Consider the following 25,963-nt stretch of genomic DNA (forward strand, 5'->3'; position numbering starts at 1 on the left):
GTCTGCACTGCAATTCTCTGTTGATTTCTCTGATCCCCCTACTGCACTATATTCACTCTGAAGCCAAGGACAATTGTCTCCTAATGTGTGGCTGCACAACCTACACCTAAGAGGCATTAAGTAAATAATAAATGGATGAACATTATCTGCCTTCTACATTTCAGTGAATACATTAAATGCTAATGTTTGATATGCCACAGTATATTTAACTCACCCTGCACTGTAAAAAAAAAATATGGTAAATAAATTTATATTTGGATTTAGCCAGCTGGACTCAGTTTAGATGATCCCAATTTTGTTGGCAACATCCAAAGCACCATAGTCAAAGGTCAGCCGAACATAAGCCTTTTTCTCTCCGTCAGGCCTGATCAAGGTGTTAACCCTGGCCATGTCAGTGGCCTTCTTTACAACCATTTGACTTGGTGTCTGTTGGCTTTGATATGCACAGTGAACACAAGCGTGTTGTTGTCTTCTATTTTCTTCATGGCTGACTTGGTAGTCAAGGGGAACTTGATGATGGCATAGAGGTCAAGTTTGTTTCTCCTGGGGTTCTCTTCCAAGGATATTTGGGCTGCCTTTGGAGATGCAGTATCTTGGGCTGCTGGAAAGTAGGTGACATGAAGATCTTTCTTTTGTGACTGTGGATTTCTTTAAGTACCGTGTCCTTGACCTTCAAAGCCTTTGCTTTGGCTTTGGCTTTGGCTTTGGCTTTGGCTTTGGCTTTGGCTTTGGGAGGGACAGGGGATTCCTTCTTCACCTTCAGTTTCACCTTCATGAAAGGCAGCCATTGTAATAAAATTTGAAGGTTGCAAGACCATTGCATTCTTTTAGGTAATGTAAGTAGTTTATTTTGACATCTACTAAGACTACTTTTATTAGAATAGAGTAGGCAATCTATTACGAAGATTGAGAATCGCAGTCTGAGGCTATATTTTCCCATCACTCCACAAGTCCTAGACTTCAGACAATAGGATTAAATTTGGATCCAGGAGTTAGGAAGCCTTGGAGTCAGGAAGCACCAAGAGTGGGTCTATATTTCCATACATATCTCTAGAATAGAATGTTCTTGATTATATTACAAAGCCACCATGCGTTCTGCAGGGATAATCTACTAGACCAACCAAGCATCTTACATTATGTATGGACATTTCTAACTGAGAGTTGATAATGTGAAAAACTGGATGAAAGTTTAAGATTTTCAAGAGTTAATACTTAGGTTAATGGTTCAAGTCTTTAGAGAACCTCGGTGATGCAAAGGTGCTCATTGCTTGTCAATCAACATTGCAGCCATTAATTTCACTAAAACACTATTAACAAGCAAACTGTGGGAGGACAAGTGGTAATAGTTATGTTACCAAGAATTTTATTTAAAAGTATTAGCTAATTAAAGATACAGTGACTTATGCAGAAATGGGTATTGTCACCACAAGTTTATTACCTACACGTTTCCCATTAATAAGTGCTGAGATTGCACAACAAGAATAAAAGATGTTGCAGTATGTATCTCCGTGCTATTGTAACATATTTGGCCATGATTATGAGTGTTTATAAAACATTCAAGAATTGTTCCATGTCTACTTACATTAATGAGAACACCTGTTAACTTTAGTGCTGTACAGACTTATTTGCATTAGATTCAGGTTTTGCATACTGTACATCACTTTTCGAAACAATTAGATGCTTATAGAGAAATATAGCTGAGTGAAAAACAGCAGCTTGAATGCCTTCCGGCTCAAGACAATTCAACTCCAGGTTTCAGGGAAAAACAGAAATCTGCTGAATTACAATGCTGACAGTTAGAAGAGAAGGTAGGTGTATTTTATATTTTTTTTACATTCAGAGAACAGAAGATACATATTAAAATCTGTGCTTTACTCTTCAAGTAAAATTACAACCAACTAAGACAGTTTCCAGACAACGATGCCAACCAGTAATAGATGACAGTGCCACTACAAAGTGGATTCTCCATAGTCTTGGGGACTTCTAACCCAATGATGATCTCTTTCTAGTCTCAGAAAGCTAGACGATTTCCACAGGTGAAAATGTACAGACCACTGCCCGCTTGGTATTGTTTACGACCGTTGACCACAGGGCCCTTTCCATGTGATGATAACACTGAAAGGAGTGAGGGAGCTGAGGATACTCCCACTCTCCACCCCCTGAGTCTGTCACTTCTGAGCTGCCAGAAAAGTACCATAATTCCCTCACGGAAGCCAGTGAGTCTGCCTTATTCATTATTCAGAAAAAACAGTCGTAACTTTTGTAGGTCTCACTCTATTGACACATCTGTCTGCCACTCCCCATAGGATGTTAAAGCTTCTGCGACTTAAATATTTTCAGTTATTGAAAAGGGAGCACTCACACAAATCTGTGGATTCACAGCCTCTATTATCATCATTATATTTAAGAGGTGCAATATTTACATCAAAATGACTCAGTTGGTGATACATTCTAAAGATAAATGTGTATTTATGATCTGAAGAAGTGTGATTTATAACTACTTTGTCAGACATAAACAGAGTGCCTCTGTGCTGTTCTAGTAAATGCAGATTAGCCATGGCACAGATGAACTCTCTTCATAGGATTAATTCTACCTTGACCTAGGAAATGAGGAAACAGAATTCCCCCTGGAGAATGTGTAGATCACAAGAACGAATGGTATCTATTCCTTCTCCACTGTCTCACTATGTAGTCTGGGAAGAATAACAAATATTAGGTGAGGATTTGGGGATCAACTAGTGATTTTTTTTTAAAGATTTATTTATTTGAGAGAGAGCAGTAGGGAGAGGGAGAGAAAGTCTTAAGCTGACTCTGCACTGAGCGTGGCGCCCCACACGGGGCTCAATCTTACGACCCTGAGATCATGACCTGAGTTCAAACCAAGAGTTGGGTGCTTAACCAACTGCACCACCCAGGTACCCCTCAACTAGTGAATTTTTGTTGTCTGGAATCCAAACCTGTGTAATTCAAAAAGTTAATACTATAGTAAAACCTCACTTTTAGATTCTGAAAATTTTGAAATTGTATTTAACCAAGTACTTGACAACCTAGTTTTTGCCCTCCATAAAATAGCATCAGTATTCACGAAGGATAATACATTAAGCATATGTGTAATTAGGAAGTTCACAAATGAGGAGAAATTTCTCTTTTCTCATGAATTCTAGGCTTAAGTAAAGGGAAAATTTTGAAATTTTTTTCCAAAAATATGCAAAAATGATAATTCTGTCTATTGGAGAAAATCCCTAACTATTTATTCAAAAGGGTTATCTTTAAACAAACATGAAAAAAGTATCTGGCATTTTAAACACTATAGTGTAGTGGTATATTATATATAATACAATGGTATATAAAATATAATTTAATGGTACTTAAAAAACCACTTGTGATTATATGGTAGACAATGACATCTGTCAGTTGAGCAACAGGAAACATATTGAATAATGGAGACATTTGACATTTGGAATGACATACACATTACTCCATACTAAATATGTGCAAAAACACTTAATACTCTCTATTTTCCCACCAGCCAAAATGATATTTGTGTTAAAAATAGAACCATTTAAAAATGTTGGACTTAAAAAAATATTGGTTGCATTATCAGTGACTATATAGGGGGATTACATAATTTATTGCCTAAACTGATAATTTTGAAAGCAAAAGAGGTATTATTAATAGTTACACCAGGACAATAGGTCTATTTTGTATACATTGGGACGTATGGATCAATATTTATCACACACAACAGGAGGCAGCAATCCAACAGCCACTGTTCTTTAGGGGCCTAGTCAACACCTACTAATGTCAAATTCTAGGAACTGTGAAGTATTCCAAAATAAGTTAGCAGTGACCTTTGCTCTTAAGAAGCTTATAATCTGCTGTGACAATTAACACCAACATGGGAAAACAATGAGAAACAATAATTATGATTCAACACGGGGCCTATGTACTCATTTTTAAAGAACAAACCACAGTTTCTCTCAGGGTAAACTGGAGTCTTCAGGGAAGAAGTCTGGAGAAAGTTCTTACAAGGATAGATGAGACTTAGTAGAAGAAAGGAGGGGACAGGGAAGGTGACAGGAGCAGTTTGTGCAATCGCTGAGAGGCAGGAAAGAACATAGCATCTCTAGAGGACATTCAAATGCTGTTCCTAAGTCCTCTTTGTGGGTTCTTTTCCCTTCACTCATCCTTAGATGGAGATGTCCATCAACATTCTCTCCTAAGCTTTGATCCTTCTCACTTAAGGACATTGAGTGACACTGAGTGACATTACCAACTCCATTTTGTTTGAATCTGAGTTATAAACTGATAAATCCTTAATTTGTACCTCTAGTTCAGACATCCTTACCTGTTCAGTATCTATTTGGTATCTATTTCAGGGTAAGCTGCCATTATCCCTGGTCTGATCGCTCTACTGCTAGTTTGTGTTTTTACAAGCCATTCTCTACATCCTCTTATTAGTGAATTCTTGATTTCATCCTTGGAGATCTTTATAAGTAGATTCTCATGCTCACTGGGACCTAAAGATCAGACCCTAGGAGTAGGGCCCCAGAATCTGTTTACAGAGTTCCACATGCAATTTGAAAGTTACTTTCTGCTCTAGACTTCAGGTAGATGATCTCCAAACCCATACCTGTCACATGTCATTTAAAAGTCACTGATTGGATTCCTATTATCCTAAGATACACCTAAATTCTTTAATATAGACCACCAAGTGCTTCACAACTTCTCTCTCTGTCTCCAACCTTTTCTCTTTGAGTCCTCTACTTACTAACTACATAACTTTGAACAAGTTATTTAGAATCATTGTGTCTCAATATTCTCACGACTAACCTGATGAAAATAATAATACCATATAGGACCATTGTGAAGACCATATGAGATATAATCCAGAAAAAGAATTTAGCATAGTACCTGGTACATAGTTAGTACTTTAAAATACTATGGTTATTGTTATTTGATGCTTTGGGTTCCCCGGATTTTTACAAACTTACTGTCTTCCTCCAGGAAACTAGCCAAATATCACCTACTCAGGAAAGGCTTTTCTAACCTCAGTAGGTCAAAAAAAAAAGCATCCCTCTGGTCGTCCATACCTACTCCATCATGGTGTTCATCCCACGATCAAACTTATCAAATTTCTCTTCTGATGTTTGCTACACTTTAAACTCCCTGGCGACAAAGACCATGTGTTCCCAGCACTTAGCAGATCATCTGGAATACCACGGGCCCTCAAGAAAGGGTTATAGAGTGAATGGAAGCTCAGTTGACATAGGTTAATACTGTAAAGTTGTGATATTCAGATAACAGAAGACCTGTAAATTTAGAAAGTGTATGAGCAACAAACCGAGGTCCTCAGAGGGGAGGAGGGTGGGGCAATGGGATAGACCGGTGATGGGTAGCAAGGAGGGCACGTATTGCATAGTGCACTGGGTGTTATACGCAACTAATGAGTCATCGAGCTTTACATCGGAAACCGGGGATGTACTGTATGGTGACTAACATAATACAATAAAAAAACATTAAAAAAAAAAAACAACACCAACAAAAAATAAAGAAGGTAAAAAAAAAAAAAGTGTTTGATTTGTTCTGTTAAGCAAGAGTAAAGCAATGCTAGATCCCGGAGCAGATCTATCAGTAGAGTGAGCATAGGCTCGGAGAAGCAGAGGCATTCTCTTAAAGCTAGATCTGTATTGCAACTTCCCTAGTCATCGGCATGACTCTTTCTTCCCAGGCTGTGCCAGGCCAGCTCTTCTGAAAAGATGATACACCACTTCTGTCTGATGTAGAGCAACTCTTCCATTGTCTCCTGGGCTTTCTGGTTCTCAGCCTTTTTGCCCTTCTTTTTACATAGTTCAAGCTGCTTGCTTCCTTGCCTTTGGTTTAGATGCTACCTTGTGAGGTGTTTGCTATTTGAATTCAGATCTTTATCTCACCTCACGGTAACTTGACATGATCTCAAGTCCTGATAAATAAAAATGCACCCTGTCCTCACTCGCTGAGGCTCCGTTCTGTAAGTGTATCCTTATCCTGTTTCTTGGCTTCTGATTCCCTAGTCTGGTGGCTTACACAGTACACCAGACCCTCTCAGCTGGCAGGAGTCCTTTTGCCAGTATCCCTTTTAGGAACTGGGTCTCTTCTGAGCATCTCTCTGATTCTCTCTCCCTGCCCCCCTTCTTTAACTCCACCTTCCATCTGCCTCATCCACCTAAATTACTAGACACGTAACCAAACAATAATCCATACTTGCATTCAAGGCAGATGGTCATATGAGTATCTGAAAATGAGCCATTTCAGTGTATTCATTGATTATCAAATTGGCCTGTGAAATATTCTTGTTATTTCAGGTTGGAACTCACACTCTAACTCTAACAGCCTGGGCTGTTTTCTGTCGTCTCGGTTTTTGTTTCTGTATTCTGCCCAGCAGACACCCTTCCTTTCCATAGTATCAGTGTGACTTTTCCTTAGCGCTTGTCTCAACTATAGTTATTCGCCTGCTTCATCAAGGTGGTTCTATTGACATTAACTGGATTTTTCCTGACCCCAAGAAATAATCGTAATCCCTAAATAAATGATGTCTAAAGTTCATCAATACAGTGAGTTGCTCCCCTAATTTTTGAGGCTCACTATGCACCATTGCATGGTTTGTCATTCTCTAGGAACATGAGGAGCAGGGCGTTAAACAGAGTATTTTCCCATCATTACAACCAGTATCTGGCTTGTAATTTGCTACTGTTGATGAATGGTTCATGGCATTGGATTCATATTTTCCTGAATTACATCCATAAAGTTTTCTAAAAATGTTTGAGTTTTAATTAGATTAAGTTTATATGTATGTAGCTTGTGAATTTACCTGAAAGCAGATGAGGGAGATATTAAAAGAATTTACTTCAAAGTATAAGACACTGCCCAGGAGGTATAGTCTCATGATGGCTTTCAAACTTTTTTGGCCAAGATCCTTGCTAAGAAATATATTTTACATTGTCAATTAATACCACTTCCCTGATTGTCTCACCCTTTCTCAGATATACAAATTCTGTCTGTCTATCTATCTATCTACCTATCCATTCATCTAATATTCTATATATATAATATTCAATACATATACTATGAGTGTGTGTATGTGTGTATATATGTATGTATCGTATACTGAAACAAAACTTGGGACCTAATACTTCTCCTCACAATAGGTATATGAAATACTGTATGCATTTCTATTCTAGTCTATTCTTCCTTTAATTGATTTCTAAAAAAAATACTGGTCCCAACCAACTAAATTGGTTTCTTCACCCACTAAAGGGCCTTGAATGTAATTTGAAAAACACTGGCCTAGGGAGTAATGAAAGATGAAATAATCTTCAAGCTCTGCTCTTTGACTTTCTCTCTCTCCATCTCTCTCTCTCTCTCCTCCCTGGTTTATAAGATGCTTTAAAATGTCTCTACATATAATTTAACAGTTGAATATTTAAACCTATGGAAAGACTCCAGAATATTTGTCACGTTTTTAGCAATTAGGCCTGAGTGATCTGTAATCCTGTGTAGGGGATTCTGCTCTGATAAGTTATTTCCTGCCTTTTCAACGTAGAATTAGGATGTGGTTCTTTGGAATTTGGCTTAGACCCTGGCTTTTCTAAATATACCTTAAAGCAAGAGTTTCTTTATAAAAGAAGAAACAAAGACTTGGGGGTAATGTGCTATTTGGAATATATTTGAGATACCTCACCATAATCCGAAGAGGGAAAAACCAAAAAAGTTAAAAGCCTGGCAAACTATCACAGGCAGAGAGGGCAGCTATTTGTTTTTAAGTCCTATGTATTGAAACAATGAGTGCGCTCCATGCTGCATCCTGCAGCACCATGATACAAAGTCTGGGAGTAGTTATTAGCATGTGTCTGTGTGATGGCAGAGGGAAAGCTAAACATTTTAATAGTGCTATGGCCTCTCCTTCTCAAGTTCCCATTAATGCAAATACAGCACATGTGGTTTAATTCCCAAGAGCCTTGTAGGACACAAATCACAGATGTGGAATAAACATTATCAGAGAATATGACTCCAATGTCTTCTCCTTGCCATCAACAGATGCCCTTATGCTCCCATGATGTCAGACAGATACTTGATATGCTATCTTGAAGAAAATCTTTGAAAGTCAGGGTTCTCAAAGGGCTCATGATGGCACGATTTGAAAGTAGGCTCCAAAGACTTCTTGGTAAATTATGGCAGAGGCTTGGACTACATCAAGGCTTTCAGAGAACACTCACTTCTATGATAACTAAATATAGCAAAATTTACTCATCCTTTATGCATCAAAATTACCAGAGATGTATGTATGTTCTATGTAGAATACAGTGTTCTTATAATGTATCCCAGACAATATGATGGCAGAAGACTGACAAAATGGAGCTGATATATTTCAGATATTCAATAAATTTTCCCCCAGCTATCCTGAATCTTCCACGCCGTCTTACAGATGACTACAGCTCACAGTGATTGCTACTCTGAGATCACACTCTTTTCCTTCTCCATTTTCCATCGTCTCCCCATGACATTCTCTCCCAAAATTCTAAGGCTTAAAAATGGAGTAAATTGAGTCTCTGCTATATAGCTCATTATCATGACTATATTCTAAAACTGCCACTACATCTGAAAAACTTGGGTAATTTCCTTATATATTGATGAACTGCATTACCCATAGGTGAGACTTCAGCATCCATGTGCTGACCTGACCTTAAAACTTATATTGACAATATTGTCAATTGTCATGTAGTGTGATTCCAGGAGCATTAAGAAGCCTCTTTGGATGACAAACTAATTCCCTAAATCTGCTGTATCAGGACTGGAAATTTAATGATTAGGTTATTCCTTCAAATGAAGCCTTTTAAACAGTTAAATAGAGGGATAATCTTTTTGTATGGTTATTTGTTCATATATTGGCATAATATGTACATTGGAAAATGTATTAAAACAAATTATTTCTAATAAATACAGTTTATGAAAATATTAAAAATAAGTCAAATTAGAAATATGTAGAATGAAAATTAAAACCTACCTCTAATCACACTACTCAAAGACAACCCTTTTAATATTTAATGTACTTCTTTCTAGACTTTTGTATGCAGATGATAAACACATTTTATATTATACTAGCCAGATATAGGCCAAATTAAATATACAATATTATGTCTTGTTTTTATTTTTAAATAAAATTTTTTGTTTAAATTTATGATTTTTTTTTCTTAGAAGAGATTCTTAGAATTACTACATCACAAATACACTTTTGGAAGGCTACAGAAATGCATTCTTAATTACTTTTCAAAGATTGTTCTCAGCTGTACTACCTCACTAAAATTTAGGAATGAGACCATTTCAAATCATATTTTATCCTAGGTAATATAATATTGTATGTATAATTAGCAATTTTTTTCCTTAGAATTTCTTGCTTGTGTTCTTTTACATTTTTCAATTATAGGATTTTTTAAATTTACTTAAAGAGTACTAAGTTTATTAAAACTTGGTCATAATTACTATAAATATTCTCCCCAATTTATTTTGAAAATCACTTCTAATGAAATTATTTATATATAAAAGTATTATTTTTAATTTTTACATTGTAAAATTTAGAATTGTTTTTTTGTGATTTTTTCAATTAATATTTTAATTCTTAGAATTCCTAACCATCCAGATATCAGATCTTGACTCATATTTTTTTCACTATTTGTTTTGATTTTTTAAACATATGTATACTTAATTCTTCTCAAATATGTTTAGTTTTTTGAGTACACAAGAATCAACGTTTTTAAATTTTTTTCCAAATAATGTATTATAGTAGCAGTATTCATTAATTAATCTTTTCTCTCCCTGTAGTTTTGTGATTCTCCTGTTATCATAAAGATGCTATGGTCTTTTTGGGGCTCTCTATATGTGATTTCTCTCTTGGCTTACACTATTTCAACTTTTAATTATTCTTATTTTAGATTTTCCCTGTACCTCATGGGGCATGTTTCCACTGTTATTCCTTTTATGAGTTTTTAAAACTCTTTATAACTCTAGAACTTTTTATTAAAAGATTTTATTTATTTAACAGAGAGAAAGAGAGAGCATAAGCAAGGGGGAGGGTCAGAGGAAGAGGGAGAAGTAGACTCCCTGCTGAGCAGGCAGCCCCACATAGGGCTCCATTCCAGTATCCCAGGACCCAAGGATAATAACCTGAGCCCTAGGCAGACGCTGAACTTACTGAGCCACCGAGGTGCCCAACTCTAAACCTTTTAAATAAACTTTAATTTTTTTATTCTCTTCTCCACACTATCCCATTGGGATTTTGATAGTATTGTATATCAATTTGGAAAAGATGAAAAATTTGCAAATAGTAAGACTTCCTCTTCAGAAACCAAGTATGTCTCTCTATTTTAAGGTTTTACTTATATCTCTTAGTATATTTTTATAGTTTTACTCATATAGACACATGTAGTCTTCGGTATTACAAACAGAAGAATGGAGAGAAACTTGAGGTAATATGTACTTTTGAGAAAAAGGAAAACTATAACTCCAAAGAGAGAAAATGCTCAGAAGAAGTAGATGGGGAACATTTTTTTGTGCTGCAGCATTTAGCATGAGGCCAACAATCTCTCTACTGATGACCCCAAGGAGCCCCAAACCACTCATCCCCTGTCCTATTCATTGTCTGGCCCCTGGTAAGCATCCCCCATAGGACACAGTCCATGTAAATAAGTCCAAGCTAACTAGTGGAACAACCTAATCCAGTGCCATGTTGATTTTCTGGTAATAAATAATAGAATTATTAATACTCAAATTGTACCATTTCTACTGCTCTGAGTTTCTTGTTCTTAATCAAGGTAGATAAAACTCCTCTCCATCAGCAGCTGCAAAAACATTCTAATTTTGGACCAAAGTCTCTATCTCTCTCCAAAAATCTATTTCCCAAGTTACTGTAAACTCTTCATACACAACCTTTTTAACCGCCATGTAGTATTTCATCATTTGGATATATCTTATCCCATTTTCAAATTTGGGGAGTATGGTTTTAATTTCTTTTGTATCTTGATACTATCTAACAAAATAGGAGACTATGACTTCAAGTACAAATGCAGAATGTAAAAGAGACAGTAGAGCTCGAGCCAGTATAGCTCAAGTTCAAATACGTGGGGTCTATAGATGACACTTTGTGGTCAGATTTGCGCCTGCCTGTCACAAACTCATGTCCTATCCAAAAAAGAAAAAAAGACCTCAGATTTCAAGCAAATGGGAGAAATCACAAATTTGGGCAATGGTGGCAGCTTGATGGCACACAGAGAACAAAATGAAGCAAAATAAATGGACAAAACAACAACAACAAAAACAGGCAGGTTTAACTGAACAAGAGAGGACAGAGAACAACAGGGCACAGGCCAGACCAACCACAATAGAGACCAGCAATGATTCTCCCCAGAGTGTAAACTCTGTACAGGCCATGATTTTTGCTTCTGTATTCACTACAGTGTCCCCAGAACCTTGAATAAAGTTGGCACAGAGTAGAAGCACTTAATAAGTATTAAATGAAAATATGCTGAGATGCCCTTCAACAGATGACTGGATTAAGAAGATGTGGTCCATGTATACAATGGAATATTACTCAGCCATCAGAAAGAACGATTACACAACATTTGCAGCAACATGGACGGGACTGGAGGAGATTATGCTAAGTGAAATAAGTCAAGCAAAGAAAGACAATTATCATATGGTTTCACTCATTTATGGAGCATAAGAAATAGGAAGATCGGTAGGAGAAGGAAGGGAAGAATGAAGAGGGAGTAAACAGAAGGGAGAATGAACCATGAGAGACTGTGGACTCTGGAAACAAACTGAGGGCTTCAGAGGGGGGTGGGGGATTGGGATAGGCTGGTGATGGGTATTAAGGAGGGCACATATTGCATGGTGCACTGGGTGTTATACGCAAGTAATGAATCATGGAAAATTTCATCAAAAACTGGGGATGTACTGTATGGTGACTAATATAACAAAATAAAAATTATAAAAAAAAAAGAAAAGAAAATACGAAAGACAAGGAAAGTAGGAATATTTTCTTATTCATCATGAGGCTAAGTAAGTGCCTCATTTCACTTAGATGCCATTTTGCAAAAGATGAGTTGGCAGGGCAGATTCCTGAAGAAGCTACATCTACAAAGACTGAGATAAATGCATAAGCAAGTGTTAAGTACTTTCATTTTTGTTGTTTCCTTTCACTCCACCCCCCAAAGAAATGGGGGATCCAGAGCAAAATGAATTAAGTTATTGAGTGTAATGATGTTCTTTTTAAAAATATTTGCTTTATGGGAAGTGACCCCCTTACAATCATCTCCCTTCTGTTACCTCAGTAGCCATAGGCAATTAACCATCTCTCATGAATACTCCCTTTTCCCGGCTTTTTCCTAATTCCGTAACTCCTTCTCAGTCTTCTTTGCTATCCCCCTAAACAACATTTTCTTAACTTAAAAGTTTATTTTATTGCAGTGTAACTACTGATATTCGTTTAAATTGCTCACATAAATCCGGTCCATCCAGAAGGGAAATGTGAAGTGTTTCTAGCAATGCAGTCACGATTGGCATGTCCCACCCAAAGGTCCTCCATTGGAGTTTACAGAAAATGTAAACGTAGGTAAACCACAAACTAGCTATTCTTATTCTCTGGGCTATAAGAGATTTTCAAAATCAGTTTGGTTTTTAAAAACCCATTAAATGTTGATCATGGCTAGGAAGACCAGTGAGCTGATTTCTGAAAACAAAGTTAGGCTATTACTGGACATAATTTATCCTAAATGATTACTGCCATCAGGAAGACCTTGAGGTAGGGGCTCTTCATGAGTAATATAAGTGCCACTTGTGTAAAAATGACTGTGTGTCCTCAGAGCAGTAGCGTGCTAGAGACTTCCCCACTGCTTCTTCCTTACCCATGGTACTCAGACCCAAGAGCTGGGAGAAAAATGCTTCCTTTGGGTCCAAATCCTTCTTTCTTTCTTTCTTTCTTTCTTTCTTTCTTTCTTTCTTTCTTTCTTTCTTTCTTTTTTTTTTTTAAGATTTTATATATTTATTTGACAGAGAGAGATAGCCAGCAAGAAAGGGAACACAAGCAGGGGGAGCAGGAGAGGAAGAAGCAGGCTTCCAGTGGAGGAGCCTGATGTGGGGCTCGATCCTAGACCGCCGGGATTACACCCTGAGCCGGAGGCAGACGCTTAACGAGTGAGCCACACAGGCACCCCCTTCTTTCACTCTGACCACTTCCTAGGTGCCCTCAATCACTGACATTTTTTTTCAACATGGTACCAGCAGATAAACAGTGATTACCACATTAGCAAACCATTCTTTCTAACCTCTGCTTAGTTTTCCCAGAATACCATTCCTTATATACCTTAATTTGTTTACTACGTACCTATAGATATTTAATCCATTTGCTCTCTATTACAAAAACCAGTGCTACAACGAACACTTTGGACACATAACTATTTACACAAGTGCAAGTGTGTGATAGATTCTTAAAAGTGGAAGAGCAGGATCAAAGATTATAGACAATTTTTAATAAATTCTTCCAGATTCTATTCCAAAACTGCAATTACACTAATAACGGTCTTTCAAAACTGGACATTATGGATCTTTCAAATATTTGTCAAACTGTTGAGTGGAAATGGTGTCCCACTGAAGGCTGCTATTCTATGACTCTTAGTGTTGGTAAACATTTTTTCACATAAGCCCATTAGAAATTTTAATAAATTTTTATTTTACAATTTCTTTCAATTTTTTTTCTCAGGTTGGCATGTTTCTTGTCATGTTTCTCCTTCTTTTAATCATTTGGAGGTGTTCTCTCTGTATCTGTCCTTGCAACTATATTGTTTTCACCCGTCATTTTTCTTTCCTTTATTCATAGTGTCTTTAGTCATATAGAGGATTTTAATTTTATATGTTTATATATGTCAGGAGTTTTGTGTTCTTCTAAAAGTTTTTATTTCTATTGCTGGCATATTTTTGTTTTAAGCAGGTATTGAATTTTATCAAGAGGTGTTTTTTTTTTAACATTGAATAAGACGGTCATTTGGTTTTTGTCCTTTAGCGAATTATAGTAAGAATGAACAAAAACAGATTTTCTCGTGTTGGAGATATTTAACTCTTGGGATTAGTATTTCATTTGGTTAATAAGATTTGGTTGCTAATGTAATATTTAGAAATTTTAGCATCTTATTCATCATTATGATTTGCTTGCAGTTAGTTTTCTTTTGGAGCTATCCCTGTTTGATTTTGTTTTCAGGTACACCAGCCTCATAAAATAAATTGGGAAACTTTCCATCTTTCTATGAGAAAGTGTTTATGTAATATGGGGATTGCCTGGTATTTGAGTTTGGTGAAATGTATCTATAAAAAGTGTTTGTTCCTGATGCTTTTCCAGGTATAGATAATTTATCACTTTAAAAAATTCTTCTATGATAAATTTCTATTCAGTGTTTCTATTTCTTGAATAAAATTTGAGATTTAAATTTGGCTAAAAAATAATCCATTTCATCTAGGTTTTCTGAGTTACTTAACCAACTTCTATGCAAATTTATTAAAAAGTCATCATTTCTTTTATATAGTCATTTTCTTATTTCTAACATAATGTCTTTTCTCTCTTCTTGGTTATAATCGCCATTTTTATAAATTTACTGTTGTTTCTTTTTAAGAGCACAGCTTTTAATTTTATTGATAAAATTTGCTTCATTTGTGGTTAACTCCATCATCATTTTTTGCTTTTATCTTTATAAGATTCTTAATTACATTTTATTTGAGGTTATTTTGATTCTTTATAACTTTAACCTTTTAAATTTTTGTTAAATTATTTACTTATTTTTTTTAATTTCTAAATAAATGTATGAAGTTGATAAATACTTCTTTAAAAGCTACTTGTATTCCACCATTATTTTTGTCCTTAAACAAAAGATTCAGGCAATGGCTGACTGGCTTCAGATCAACCTCCCGCAGAGAAACACACACACACACTCACACTCACAACATACACATAATACTTCTCTTTGAAGAAACTGAATAACCAATAAGGCACAAAAAATGTATGAACCAAGATTGTGAAGAGAATGGAAGCCCAGAGAAGGGAGCTCAGAATTTGGTCTCTCTTCCTTTCAGAAATCCTTCATGTAAAAGCTATGGATGGTAGGCTGAGAAGTTCATTAGAGCTTGTAGTGGTCTCACAGGGCTTGAGAAACAAAATTGGAGTTCAGGATCTACCAAGATGGAGAGATCCTGTGGATTTCAGTTGGAACCCTGAAGTATTGTGCCCCAAGCACATTAAATGAGCCAGAAATACCCCAGCCCTTACAAAAGCAGAACCCCAGTATTGAATTAGCTTCGCCTTTGCTTGGATAAAGATGATCTGCTCCTAGTCTAAAGCACCTGCAATAAATAAAAAATAAATCTCCTCTGAAAGAAAATGTCCTCTCTAACTTTCCATACACAATGTTCCACACTTGATTTAAAAAGGTAGGTTTGCAATAGGTAAATGATTGACAACAAATGGAAAAAATAATGAGAAAATAGATCTATAATCAATCTAGATATTCCAGTTGTAAAACATCATATAGTATATTCAAAAAATAAATGAGATTGAAAGTTTTGGCAGAGAATTGGAAATGATCGATAGAATGAAATGAATTTTAGAACTGAAAATATACTAACTGAAATTAAGATAGATTTCCAGCAGATCCTATATAGAGAGAAAAATGAACTCAAATTAGGTCAGAATAAAATATGCAGACTGAAGCATAGAAAACAAAAGAATAGAAAATAGTGAGGAGATCATAAGATACGAGAAAAGGTCTGTCAGATATGTAACTGGAGTCCCAGCAAGAGTGGAGAGAGAGAATGAGAAAAAGCTATATTTAAAGCTAGCGACAGAATTTTCCCAAACAGCTTAAACACATCAAGCCACAGATTCAAGATCACCGCAAATCTAGAGCAGGATAAATACAAAGAAAACCATCCACAGTATATCACAATTAAACAGCTGAAATCTAAAGCGCAAGAAAAAATATCTTAGAAACAAGCAGGAAAAAGAAGCTGTATTAAGTGGCAATAATGAATTACCAGTTAATATTAGTAGGAAAAATTAATTCTCATTAGAATAACAAGAGAAAAACACATAAACAAGTTATAGCCAAAGTGATAACTCTAATAAAGAGACAATGTCCATATATAGTGATGTGAAGTCTGGGGTTTTTGTTTTGTTTTGGTGAAAAAGAAATTGACTAGTTTATCATCTTTGCACAAGTTAGTGATTACCCTAAACACTTGTATTTAGACAAGCATTTTCTGTTAAGTTTCATAAACACAGAACTAAAGGCTGTGGTTCTTAAAATATAAATCATGCCATGGTCTTTAAAATATACAATTTTCTAAATTCTCTAAATAATTTAGCCTTTTCTACTATATTCACATTTTCATTATCACCATGATTGAAGATAGCATGATCATATAAATCATTGTCATCAACAAAACCTAACCCTAACCTTAATTAACCCTTACTTCCTTCAGATTTTATTCAAATGTCACATTTTCTAAGGCCTCCTCTTACCATCCTACTTAAATTTCTAATTTCTTCTCTTTGCTTCAATTTTCTCATTATCATAGCACCATCATTATAAGACATATTTTGCTTTATCTTATTGTTTACCCTATTTTCAGCCTCACCAAACTAGAATGTAAACTTCATGAGGGTAGACTTCTTTTTTGTTTGTTATTTCCTGCATCCCGGTAGCCATCCCAATACTTGGCACATAGCTGTGTATCATGGCTTGGCACAAAGAAGATGCTCAATTAAGTATTTGTTGAATGAATAATCAACCACAAATTTCCCAATGTTTTCCCCATCCAGATTGGAATGTTAGTGTTCTATCCAGAATACTAGAAAATGCTCACTTGAAAGAGGATGTACTGGAATAGACAACCACATAGACTACTGTCAATCAATGACTACATTTTTACATTAGTCCCAAAGATGAATTGTTGACTATGTGCATGTTTCCACATCAGTAGCTGATGAAATACCAGATGTAGTTTGAGACTTAACAAAATAAATAATAAAGTAGATTTTTCATATTACAAAGAATATTCCATTTATAAGAGAATTTACCATGACTTTTAAGTGGTAAATTTTTATAATACATTTAAATTAAAATATCATCAACATCCAGGTTTTTTACATTACTTTCTAAAATAATGCATGTGAATACTAGTTTCAGAATGACTTTAAGTTGGGTCTTAAAAAAATTATTACCTCAATTTCATTTACATTAAAAGATAAATATATAATAGGGGATATATAGGTGAATAATCATATTTCTTGTCTTCAAGAAGCTTATATTATGATATAGGAATGATCTTAAAGCATGTAACATTTACATGAAGCTCAACAAGTTTGATTAAATAAATGGGTAAGCCCCATTAAAGGACCACTAGAGATATTCCCTTGTGAAATTAACGCTTCTAATATGATTGTGTCTCCACTTCTGTTTCTGACATAAATTAATAAGATTCTATTTGGCTAAAAAAAAAGATTCTCTCATTAGTGTCCCATCAAAAATAGCACCATTTGCCTCATTAAATTTAATGAGGTTGTTGTTGTTGTTGTTGTTTTTCCATTGGTAGGTGTGGGTGTGTGATATATGTGTCAATGTGTTAGACTTGTATCTTTGAAGAACATGCTTTACATAGACTAGCTATTCTCTGAGCTAACGTTGCTTTACAGTAAGCTATTTCTAGAAGGCGGTGGCACCTTAATGGATTTGGTAATACATCTTTCACTTCATTCTGAAAAAAAACGAAAGTGCCAGAGACCAGTGCCTTTTATATCAAATCCTCATAATTAAACAATGTTATTATTAGGATTTTTATATTGTATGTAATATATGTAAGATACATACTTCAAACCAAGATTTAAAGAAAAGGAATATATCCTCCTCTTTTATCAATAGTCCCAACTAAACAAAAATCTCAAAATAATAAGGGGATTGATTCAAGCCAGGATTATTCCTCGCCAAATAGCATGATTTTTTTTTCTTTTGAAGGGCTAAAATATTATGTCATTATTATAGTGATCAAGTCTTCTGTTTCCAACTTATAAAAATTAACATGATTCTTTTATGCTTATATATAAATTCTAATCAAATGCCGCAAATACCATCTGTATTTAAAGAGATCACTTCTTGTCTTTTTTGCAATCTACAAAGTAGAATCCTAAACACATACATAATGTTGATGTATTTAAAAAGCATATGCAGTGTCTGTGGAGTTTTTAATTCATTTGAACTTATCTTTGGCAAAAATGATTGAGGATTAATTAGCACAATTAAGGGGAAAAAGAGATCTGAGAAATTAGGTGCTAGACAATCCTTAATCCAATCTCAGCTTTTAGATGGGATTAAACAGTTTCTAAGAGGTAAGAATATGTTCTCAAAAATAGCTGCAAACTTAGATACCTGTAGCCTAAAGCTGGAAGAGACTTCAAGAGTCTTTCCAGAGTTCTCAATAAGGAATGAATAGAAGAAAAATCCAGAAATAGGAAAGTGTACAAATTCAGTATGTGGATTGAAAATGAGGGAAGGAAGGGGGAAGGGAGAAAAAGAGGGAGAAAGAGAAAGGGAGATTATGATTGCCAAAGAAGAAATGTGTAGCTTTCTTCAGATTAAATACTTTGGGTTTGAATACAGCCAATTCTATCCTGAGAAGATTAATAAGCAGATAGCATGGCATATGGGATTGTGCACAGACACTGCAACCCCTGTTCTCATTCCCTCAAAAAAAGAGTCGGGATAAACAGATGAAAAATAAACAGGAGTCAGATTCAAAAATCCCACATCAGAAGAAAAATCCTTCCAGAGAACAGGAGAAAACGTCATCCATAAAATGCTACATTCTTAGAGAAAAAATTTGGGAGCTTAGACCTATTGAAACAAGGACACAAAAAGAAGCAAAGATGATCAAAGAAAAATTGATTTAGAAAAAACATAAAATGAGAGTTTTCAAAGTTTAAAAGAAGAATTAAGTGCTAAAATGGAAATTATTGGAGAAATTAAACAGCAATAAAGTCTCAAAGAATAGAATAGGTATAATGATATGCTGAAGAAAATACATGGAAAAAATGAGATCAGTTATTGGATGTAATACTGGAAAGACTTCATAAAGATGGTAGACAGAATACAACCATTAATTCTACTTTCCTGTCATATTCCCCTGAAAGCAACAAAAGCCGATATCTATATGAAGACTATCACAAGTCTGTTTGTTTTTTTCTTTTGTAGTAGGGGGAGGGAAAGCATGCTAAGTATTTCAATGCCTTTGTATGTGAACATAAACTTGACTGGGTACTTGTATAACACTTTCATTTTTACCCAAACCCTCAGGTTTTGTCCATTATTTTCTGAATATGAAAGTCGATATGGAGAAGTCCGAAGCTAGCCTGTTTTTTGCTATAACAAGTGAGTTCATGTTTCCGAAGGCCTACAGTACTTTTTTCTTTATTCATGAAGTCTGGTAATTCAGCAAAAATGTCTCTTACTATTAAAATTCTATAACAAAATTTCTTGGGACATATTCGTTTTATCTACTTGTAATTCAGGTTTCTCTCTATTTCAGTGAAATTTTCATCTGTCACATCTTTGGATATTTCTGTTCCATTTTCTTGAAATTTCCTTTTTTTGAGTGCACCAGTGATGAGTATATAACATCTCCTATGTCGTTTTCTCCTATCTATTTCTTTCTATAAATGGAAATGAATTTGCATCAGTTAATAAATTTTCTTATCAGTTAGTATTTTTATCACACCCTCCCAGGTTTTGTAACCTAATGCTCATTTTTAAAGTTTGTAATTCCAGTTTTTATGTCTCTTTTAACCCAAATATTTTCAGAAGAGTGTGTTTTGTTTGTTCAGATGTTATTACTTTCAAGGCAAGAGATTCTTTTCAGCTATTTTGTTTGCTTTTAATTTCTAATTATAGGACAACATGGTTTAGAGACATGGCTTTTACATTTTAAAAGTAGAGCTACCATATGGTCCAGCAATTCTACTTCTGAGTATATTTATGAAGGAAATAAAATCACTATCTTGAAGAACTATTTGCCCTCCCATGTTATCACATCATTATTCACAATAGGCAAAACATGGAAAAACCAAGTGTCCATCAGTGGATAAATGGATAAAGAAAATGTGGTATACATATACATTGGAATATTGTTCAGCCATAAAAAAGAAGGAAATCCTGCCATTTGCACCAACATTCATGAAATTGATGGCATTATGCTAAGTGAAATAAATAAAATAGAGTTCTAAACAACCAACCTAAACAGTTCAAAAAATACATTTTCAAGTGAGAAAGGTATATAAAATACAAGATCAATCATAACTAAGCTTAAATAGTCTGAAAATTAGAATGACAGAAAAAACATGAATATAGTACCTTTGACAATATGAAAATGTCAAATCTACAGATAATTTATGACAAAGTGGGAGGAAATAGACACATTTCTCATTTTACATAAAAGGGAAGTGAATTCTACATAAATAAATAAAGCAAGTTTTAATTTTGTAGATAATTGCAAGAATAATGTATTCTCATAACAGTGGAAATAGAAAACACAAAATGATAAACAAAATTTGATGAAGATCACAACGGAAAACACAGAAACCAAAAAGAACTTGCTAAGAAGCACTCATTTATTTATAGGGAAGCCTATCTTATCAAATTTATTAAATGTACTTCCTAAAATACATTCTCCCATCACAAATTCGTATAAAATTCATTGAAAGGATTTATCTGTATTTCAAATTATTTGCCTAGAGATATTTTGTTTTTCTAAAATTTACCTTAACTTCCTAGAAATTATCTGCTTACTTTTGAGTCATTACAAAGAGAGGAAAATCTATCTACAAATTGTGTTGAAATGGAAGTTATACATTTTGATGCCATGAGTTTTGTCTCAGGAGACCTTGGGGAAACTCTATACAGTGTATCTCAACGGACTCTCTTGAGAACTTAAGAGAACTTAAAGAACTAAAAAGATGTAAGAGCACCAGGCATAGTCCTTACAACTAAGTATTAATAATTTTCATTCATTTTAAGAGCGTAACTAAGGGTGTTCTTATTTATTTTTTCTTATTTTGTGAGCTCAATTCAATTCACCAATTTTCAGTAATGCTGCTGCCCAGTGAGGGCAGCCATCTTACTTTGGTTGCTTTGCACCAGATCTTCTCTAAGAACTATCCCTCACCTGTGCCCACATGGTAGGAACTCCTAAGTGTTTGCTCACTAATAAATCAATCAATTATTGCTTCATTGTTTATATTGTATTTAAGCTGAACAAAGTTTAAATGAAATATTATTAAACTAATACAAATCTAGTGGAAGCTACATAAGAAGTATTAGACATTTATTTGAAAATTACAAGTATGCCATGCTTCAGGAGATAAACATGTTCCTAAAAATAATATAGATTTTTCTATTAGATTAATTTAAGTAACACCCATCAAAATTTTTAGTCTATAATTTGATTTCTATAGCTGTCAACAGATCCAATCATATTCTGTACATATCTCAGAGCTTCTACCAAATTTTTCTTCTTCAACAAAAATTTCTTCCTTAAAATGTTTTATCTTCTGCATTTTCATAATTCTTCCAGTGCTACCAGCATCTACTTCATCAATTCGTGTTTTTATCATTTTTATTTTCTCCATTTCCTTTTTCCTCAATACATGACCATTTAGAATGTTTTCTTCATCTCTGAATGTAAAGAACGTCGGTATATTCCACATCCTATTTACTTATGCCAAGGCTTTCCACCACATTGACTCTGGACCCACTTCCTTTCAATCTCTCTCTTTTAAAAAAAAAAAAAAAGATTTTATTTATTTATTTGAGAAAGAGCATGAGCTGGAGGGGGGAGGGACCAAGAGAGAAGCAGACTCCCCACTGAGCAGGGACTCGATCTCAGGACCCTGGGATCATGACCTGAGCTGAAGGCAGCTGCTTAGCTGACTGAGCCATCCAGGTGCCACTCAATATCTCTTTAATATCATGGCTGTGCCATGGTTCTTACCAAGTACAACACCTTTAAAAAAATCACATTTCAAGGATTCTTTACTTAAATTGGAGAAATTTCAATATACTTCACTTACATAAGCTTTGAGTAATAAGGCTCCCAGTCTTTTTCTTTAAAATAAACAAAAACAAAACAAAAACAAAGCTTCATATTCCGGTATCACTCACATGATCCTCACTGTGCTACTACCAAGTGAATATCTTGTATGTATAGCTGTTCTATACCTCTGGTGAAAGTTTAAGTCTCGTTTATATCAGCTTTATATACTTGTAGAAGAAATGCAACAATAAAAAGAAATGAGAGACAATACAATTTGTTTTTATAAAACTTGATAAAAATGGTACCTGAAGTTCCTCCCTCTCCCTCTATCTCTCCCTCGACCTCCCTCCCCCCAACTCCATGGTCTTCTCCCCACCTCTCCCTTTCCCTTCCCTGCTGTCTTGCTGTCTCTCCTTCTCCCTCTCACCCTTGCTGCCTCTCCTTCTCCCTCTTGCTGTCTCTCCTCCTCCCACCGTCTCTCTCCTTCTCTCCCTCCCTCTTCCTCAGATATCTCCTGAACCTCAAGTTTTCCTTCTCTCGTCTGTTTTGGTACCTCAGTCATACATTTAACACTACTGTTATTATGGATTACAAAATTTCAAAAACGACTGAAGCAAATTGTTATATTTAATCTTAGGTGGTTCTCTTCTCATTTCTTGTTTGCTTCTTAGCAACAACATATATTTTTTGAAAGCAGTAACTATTACGTACTTATTTTGCACGCCTCACAATACTTAGACTATCTTGGGGGTGATGATTAATAAGTTAACATCGCGTTGACAGAGTTTGAAAATTAGAAGAAATATATTAAGTCCCATGAAAGTGAGGCATGTGAACTGGAAGTGGTCAACAGTAAATAGTCTTTTGGACTTTAAGGAAGACTGACACTGGTAAGTGGAATGCTGAGAGAAAAATAGTGTGCCCAGGTCTCCAAAGTGACACCAGACTAGAAATCAAACACTCTCTTTGGTTTCAAGACTAAGGAATAAAAATGTTTATCATATCATAATTTTGATGAGAGACATGGTTTGAAAAGGATAGAAACTCATTTATTTACTTCCTCTAGAATATACCATGTTTACTTCAGTTATCAAACTTTCTTCATTTTAGCCAACACAATTTCAGATTAATTTATGGTTTGATATTCTTTTGTTCCCACATCATTATACTTAAATAGCTTTCTATCTTACTAATTAATTTTGTTTAGGTTTTGCTTAAGACTCCTTTTATATTCTTGAAAACCTAGCTTTAATATTTTTAATTATACTAACAAAACTGGGTAACTTTAGGATACATTCTTCTTTACGAAAATAATACCCATTGAGGTTATTCTCCAGAAGTGTCTCTTAGCCAGGTAGACAGCCAGGTTCCAGGTGGGAACATTCTTTTCAATGAGGTCCCAAAGTGGACTTCAATTAAGAAAAACAATTGACTGATATTTCTCTATCTGATGCCAGGAAGCTTTGTGGAGTGTTTCTAGACTTTTTCCTTCATATCAGCCCAACATGGGGTTGTGTCGCAAGCTGTGATTTTGTAAATCTTTTTTTAGTACCTATTGGGGCATCCTGTGAATTGTGGTCCCTTCATATCTGCATCATGGGGGAAATGCACACCAACCAGAAAGGATTGGACAATTTCACATCTCAAAATAGCCCCATGCACCCCCCATCCAATTCAGAAAATAAAATTAGCTCTGAGTTTTATCCAGAGAAAACACATATTTTGGAAACATCAGAATTTTCAAGTTCTCAATAGGGGTAAATCTTTAGTTTTCCCTGTCATTAATAAGCCATTTCCTTTTGTGAACTCAAAAGCTAAAATCCTCACTAGTACCTTAGCTGTTTTCTATTTTTCCAGCTTTAGTTTGATCTGTAATAAAACAACAAAATGTCTCTCTCTTTCCTTTTCTCTCTCTTTAATCTTACATGGCCTGGCTAATAAGTCAGTCCTTTTGTTGGGGCCTATTAAACTTACCCTGTGTTTTGTTTTTTTTAATGTCATTGTAATAATATTATATGGCAGGCAAAAATATAATGATAAATGATAATTTGCCAAAAAGATTAAAAAAACACTGAGGTGTTACCTATCAAAAGTTCTCCTTCTGTCTGTGATGCAGCACAGATTGTGATCGTGACAGTAAATCTGGTGCTATTGTTAATGCCATGGCACTTGGGTTTTTGGCTTGCTTTAGTCCAATCTGTGACATGCTTGTGAATATCTTTCTTCTGTTCTGTCTGTATGGCATATGGATTTCTGGGATACAACGTCAGACCTATCCACATAACAAGTGTTCAGAGCACCTTATCATTTTAAAAAGCCAATTACTCAAAAAGACAAATGTGAAATGTTTCACATTTAATGATGAGCAAATCTGCAAAACAAATGCAATTTTGCTCCTTCTAAAAAGTTTAGTTTAACTGTAAATATTGCAATGGAGTCTTGCATGACACACACCACCGATAGAGAAAAGCTCATTTCATACATATTGTATATCATCACTGTCAATTACATCTGCACAGTATTTAAAATGAGGGTGGTATAAGTAATTAGAAATAAAGCAAATAGAATATTCTAAACTACACGGCTCTGAAATCACTGTAAAAATGTCACTGCTAACATTGAACACTCTAAAAAAATATTTTGAAAGTCTCACCCAAAAAACTGAAAACTGCATATGTCTACAGAGGTAAAGGTCATTCATGAAACACTCAACAACAAAAAATACCAATTCATTTTTTAGAAATATTTGTCAATATGTAAAGAATGTTTTGTACATAAGTTCTCAGTTACTGTTGAATCAGTGGCTGTATGTAATATTCCCACATGGAATGATGTCCTTTCGAATACTTTAAAACAAAGGTTTAGTGAAAGATTTTATGGGGACATCTTGAGTGCTAAGATTTTATGCATGGGAAGTGCAACTAACAAAATACAATAGCGTTGGTTTTGTAATTGATTTGTATATTTAAACTTTTATATCCACTTATGATGGAGACAATAGTTATTTTAGAACCATAATCCCTACTCCCATCTACTTTATGCCATCTAGGCAAACCAAAGACAAGACCAAAAAATAAAAAATAAAAAAAAAATCAATCTTTCTCTTCAGCATCTCCCATTTAGGTTGTACAGATACAGTTGTCACATTTAAATGTCTTTACTACTTGCTTTTTTTTTTTTTTTGTCTACACATTCGTTAAACCTTCCTTTAAACTGTGAACACTGGTTACAGAATATTATATGACATGAGAAATGGAATGCACCTGGCACTGGTAATTTTAGAAGAAACTAATCTCGATATTTATAACATCATTTAGCAAGCGGAACAGTTTTACCAGGCTTGGAATGTGGAGAAATGAAAAAGTTCACTTAGTTCTTGGACTTTCATTTTACATTGAAATTGAAATGTAGTCAAAAATCAGAAAGTCTCCAATCAGCTGTTGCAAAGTCTGCATAGAGAAGTCTACCTGACTCCTCTAGTAGTTAGTGGTGGAAACTTCTCACAAGTCTCTCTTTTATATTTCATGTCAACTATTTTTTATCCAGGATAGAACCACAGTAAGAAGAGCTGAACAACTGGTCTATCCATTAAAAAGAGAGAGACAGAAAGTATAGTCAATCATAATATTTTTAAATGTATTTACTGAAAATAAGTGATTCACTTGGCAAATATTATTCTTGTCCTGGGAGGTCACTCCAGCTGCATGAATGCGTATCGTAGTTTGATGTGAATTGATATAATGATGGACATGGCACTTGAATATTTTAATGTGATAGCTAATATTTACCACGTGGTCTCAGGGCATTT

At 34.9% G+C, this 25,963-nt stretch overlaps 1 protein-coding gene and 1 pseudogene across 1 annotated transcript in view; both read right to left on the bottom strand.

Moving 5' to 3' along the window:
- Window positions 1-25,963, bottom strand: part of ARHGAP15 (Rho GTPase activating protein 15) — a 594,269-nt gene that overhangs the window by 305,651 nt on the left and 262,655 nt on the right.
- LOC121106296 lies at window positions 280-1,253 on the bottom strand (annotated as a pseudogene).

Source organism: Ursus maritimus, unplaced genomic scaffold (genome assembly GCF_017311325.1).
Source record: "Ursus maritimus isolate PB19 unplaced genomic scaffold, ASM1731132v1 scaffold_1, whole genome shotgun sequence".
NCBI classification, from domain to species: Eukaryota; Metazoa; Chordata; class Mammalia; order Carnivora; family Ursidae; genus Ursus; species Ursus maritimus.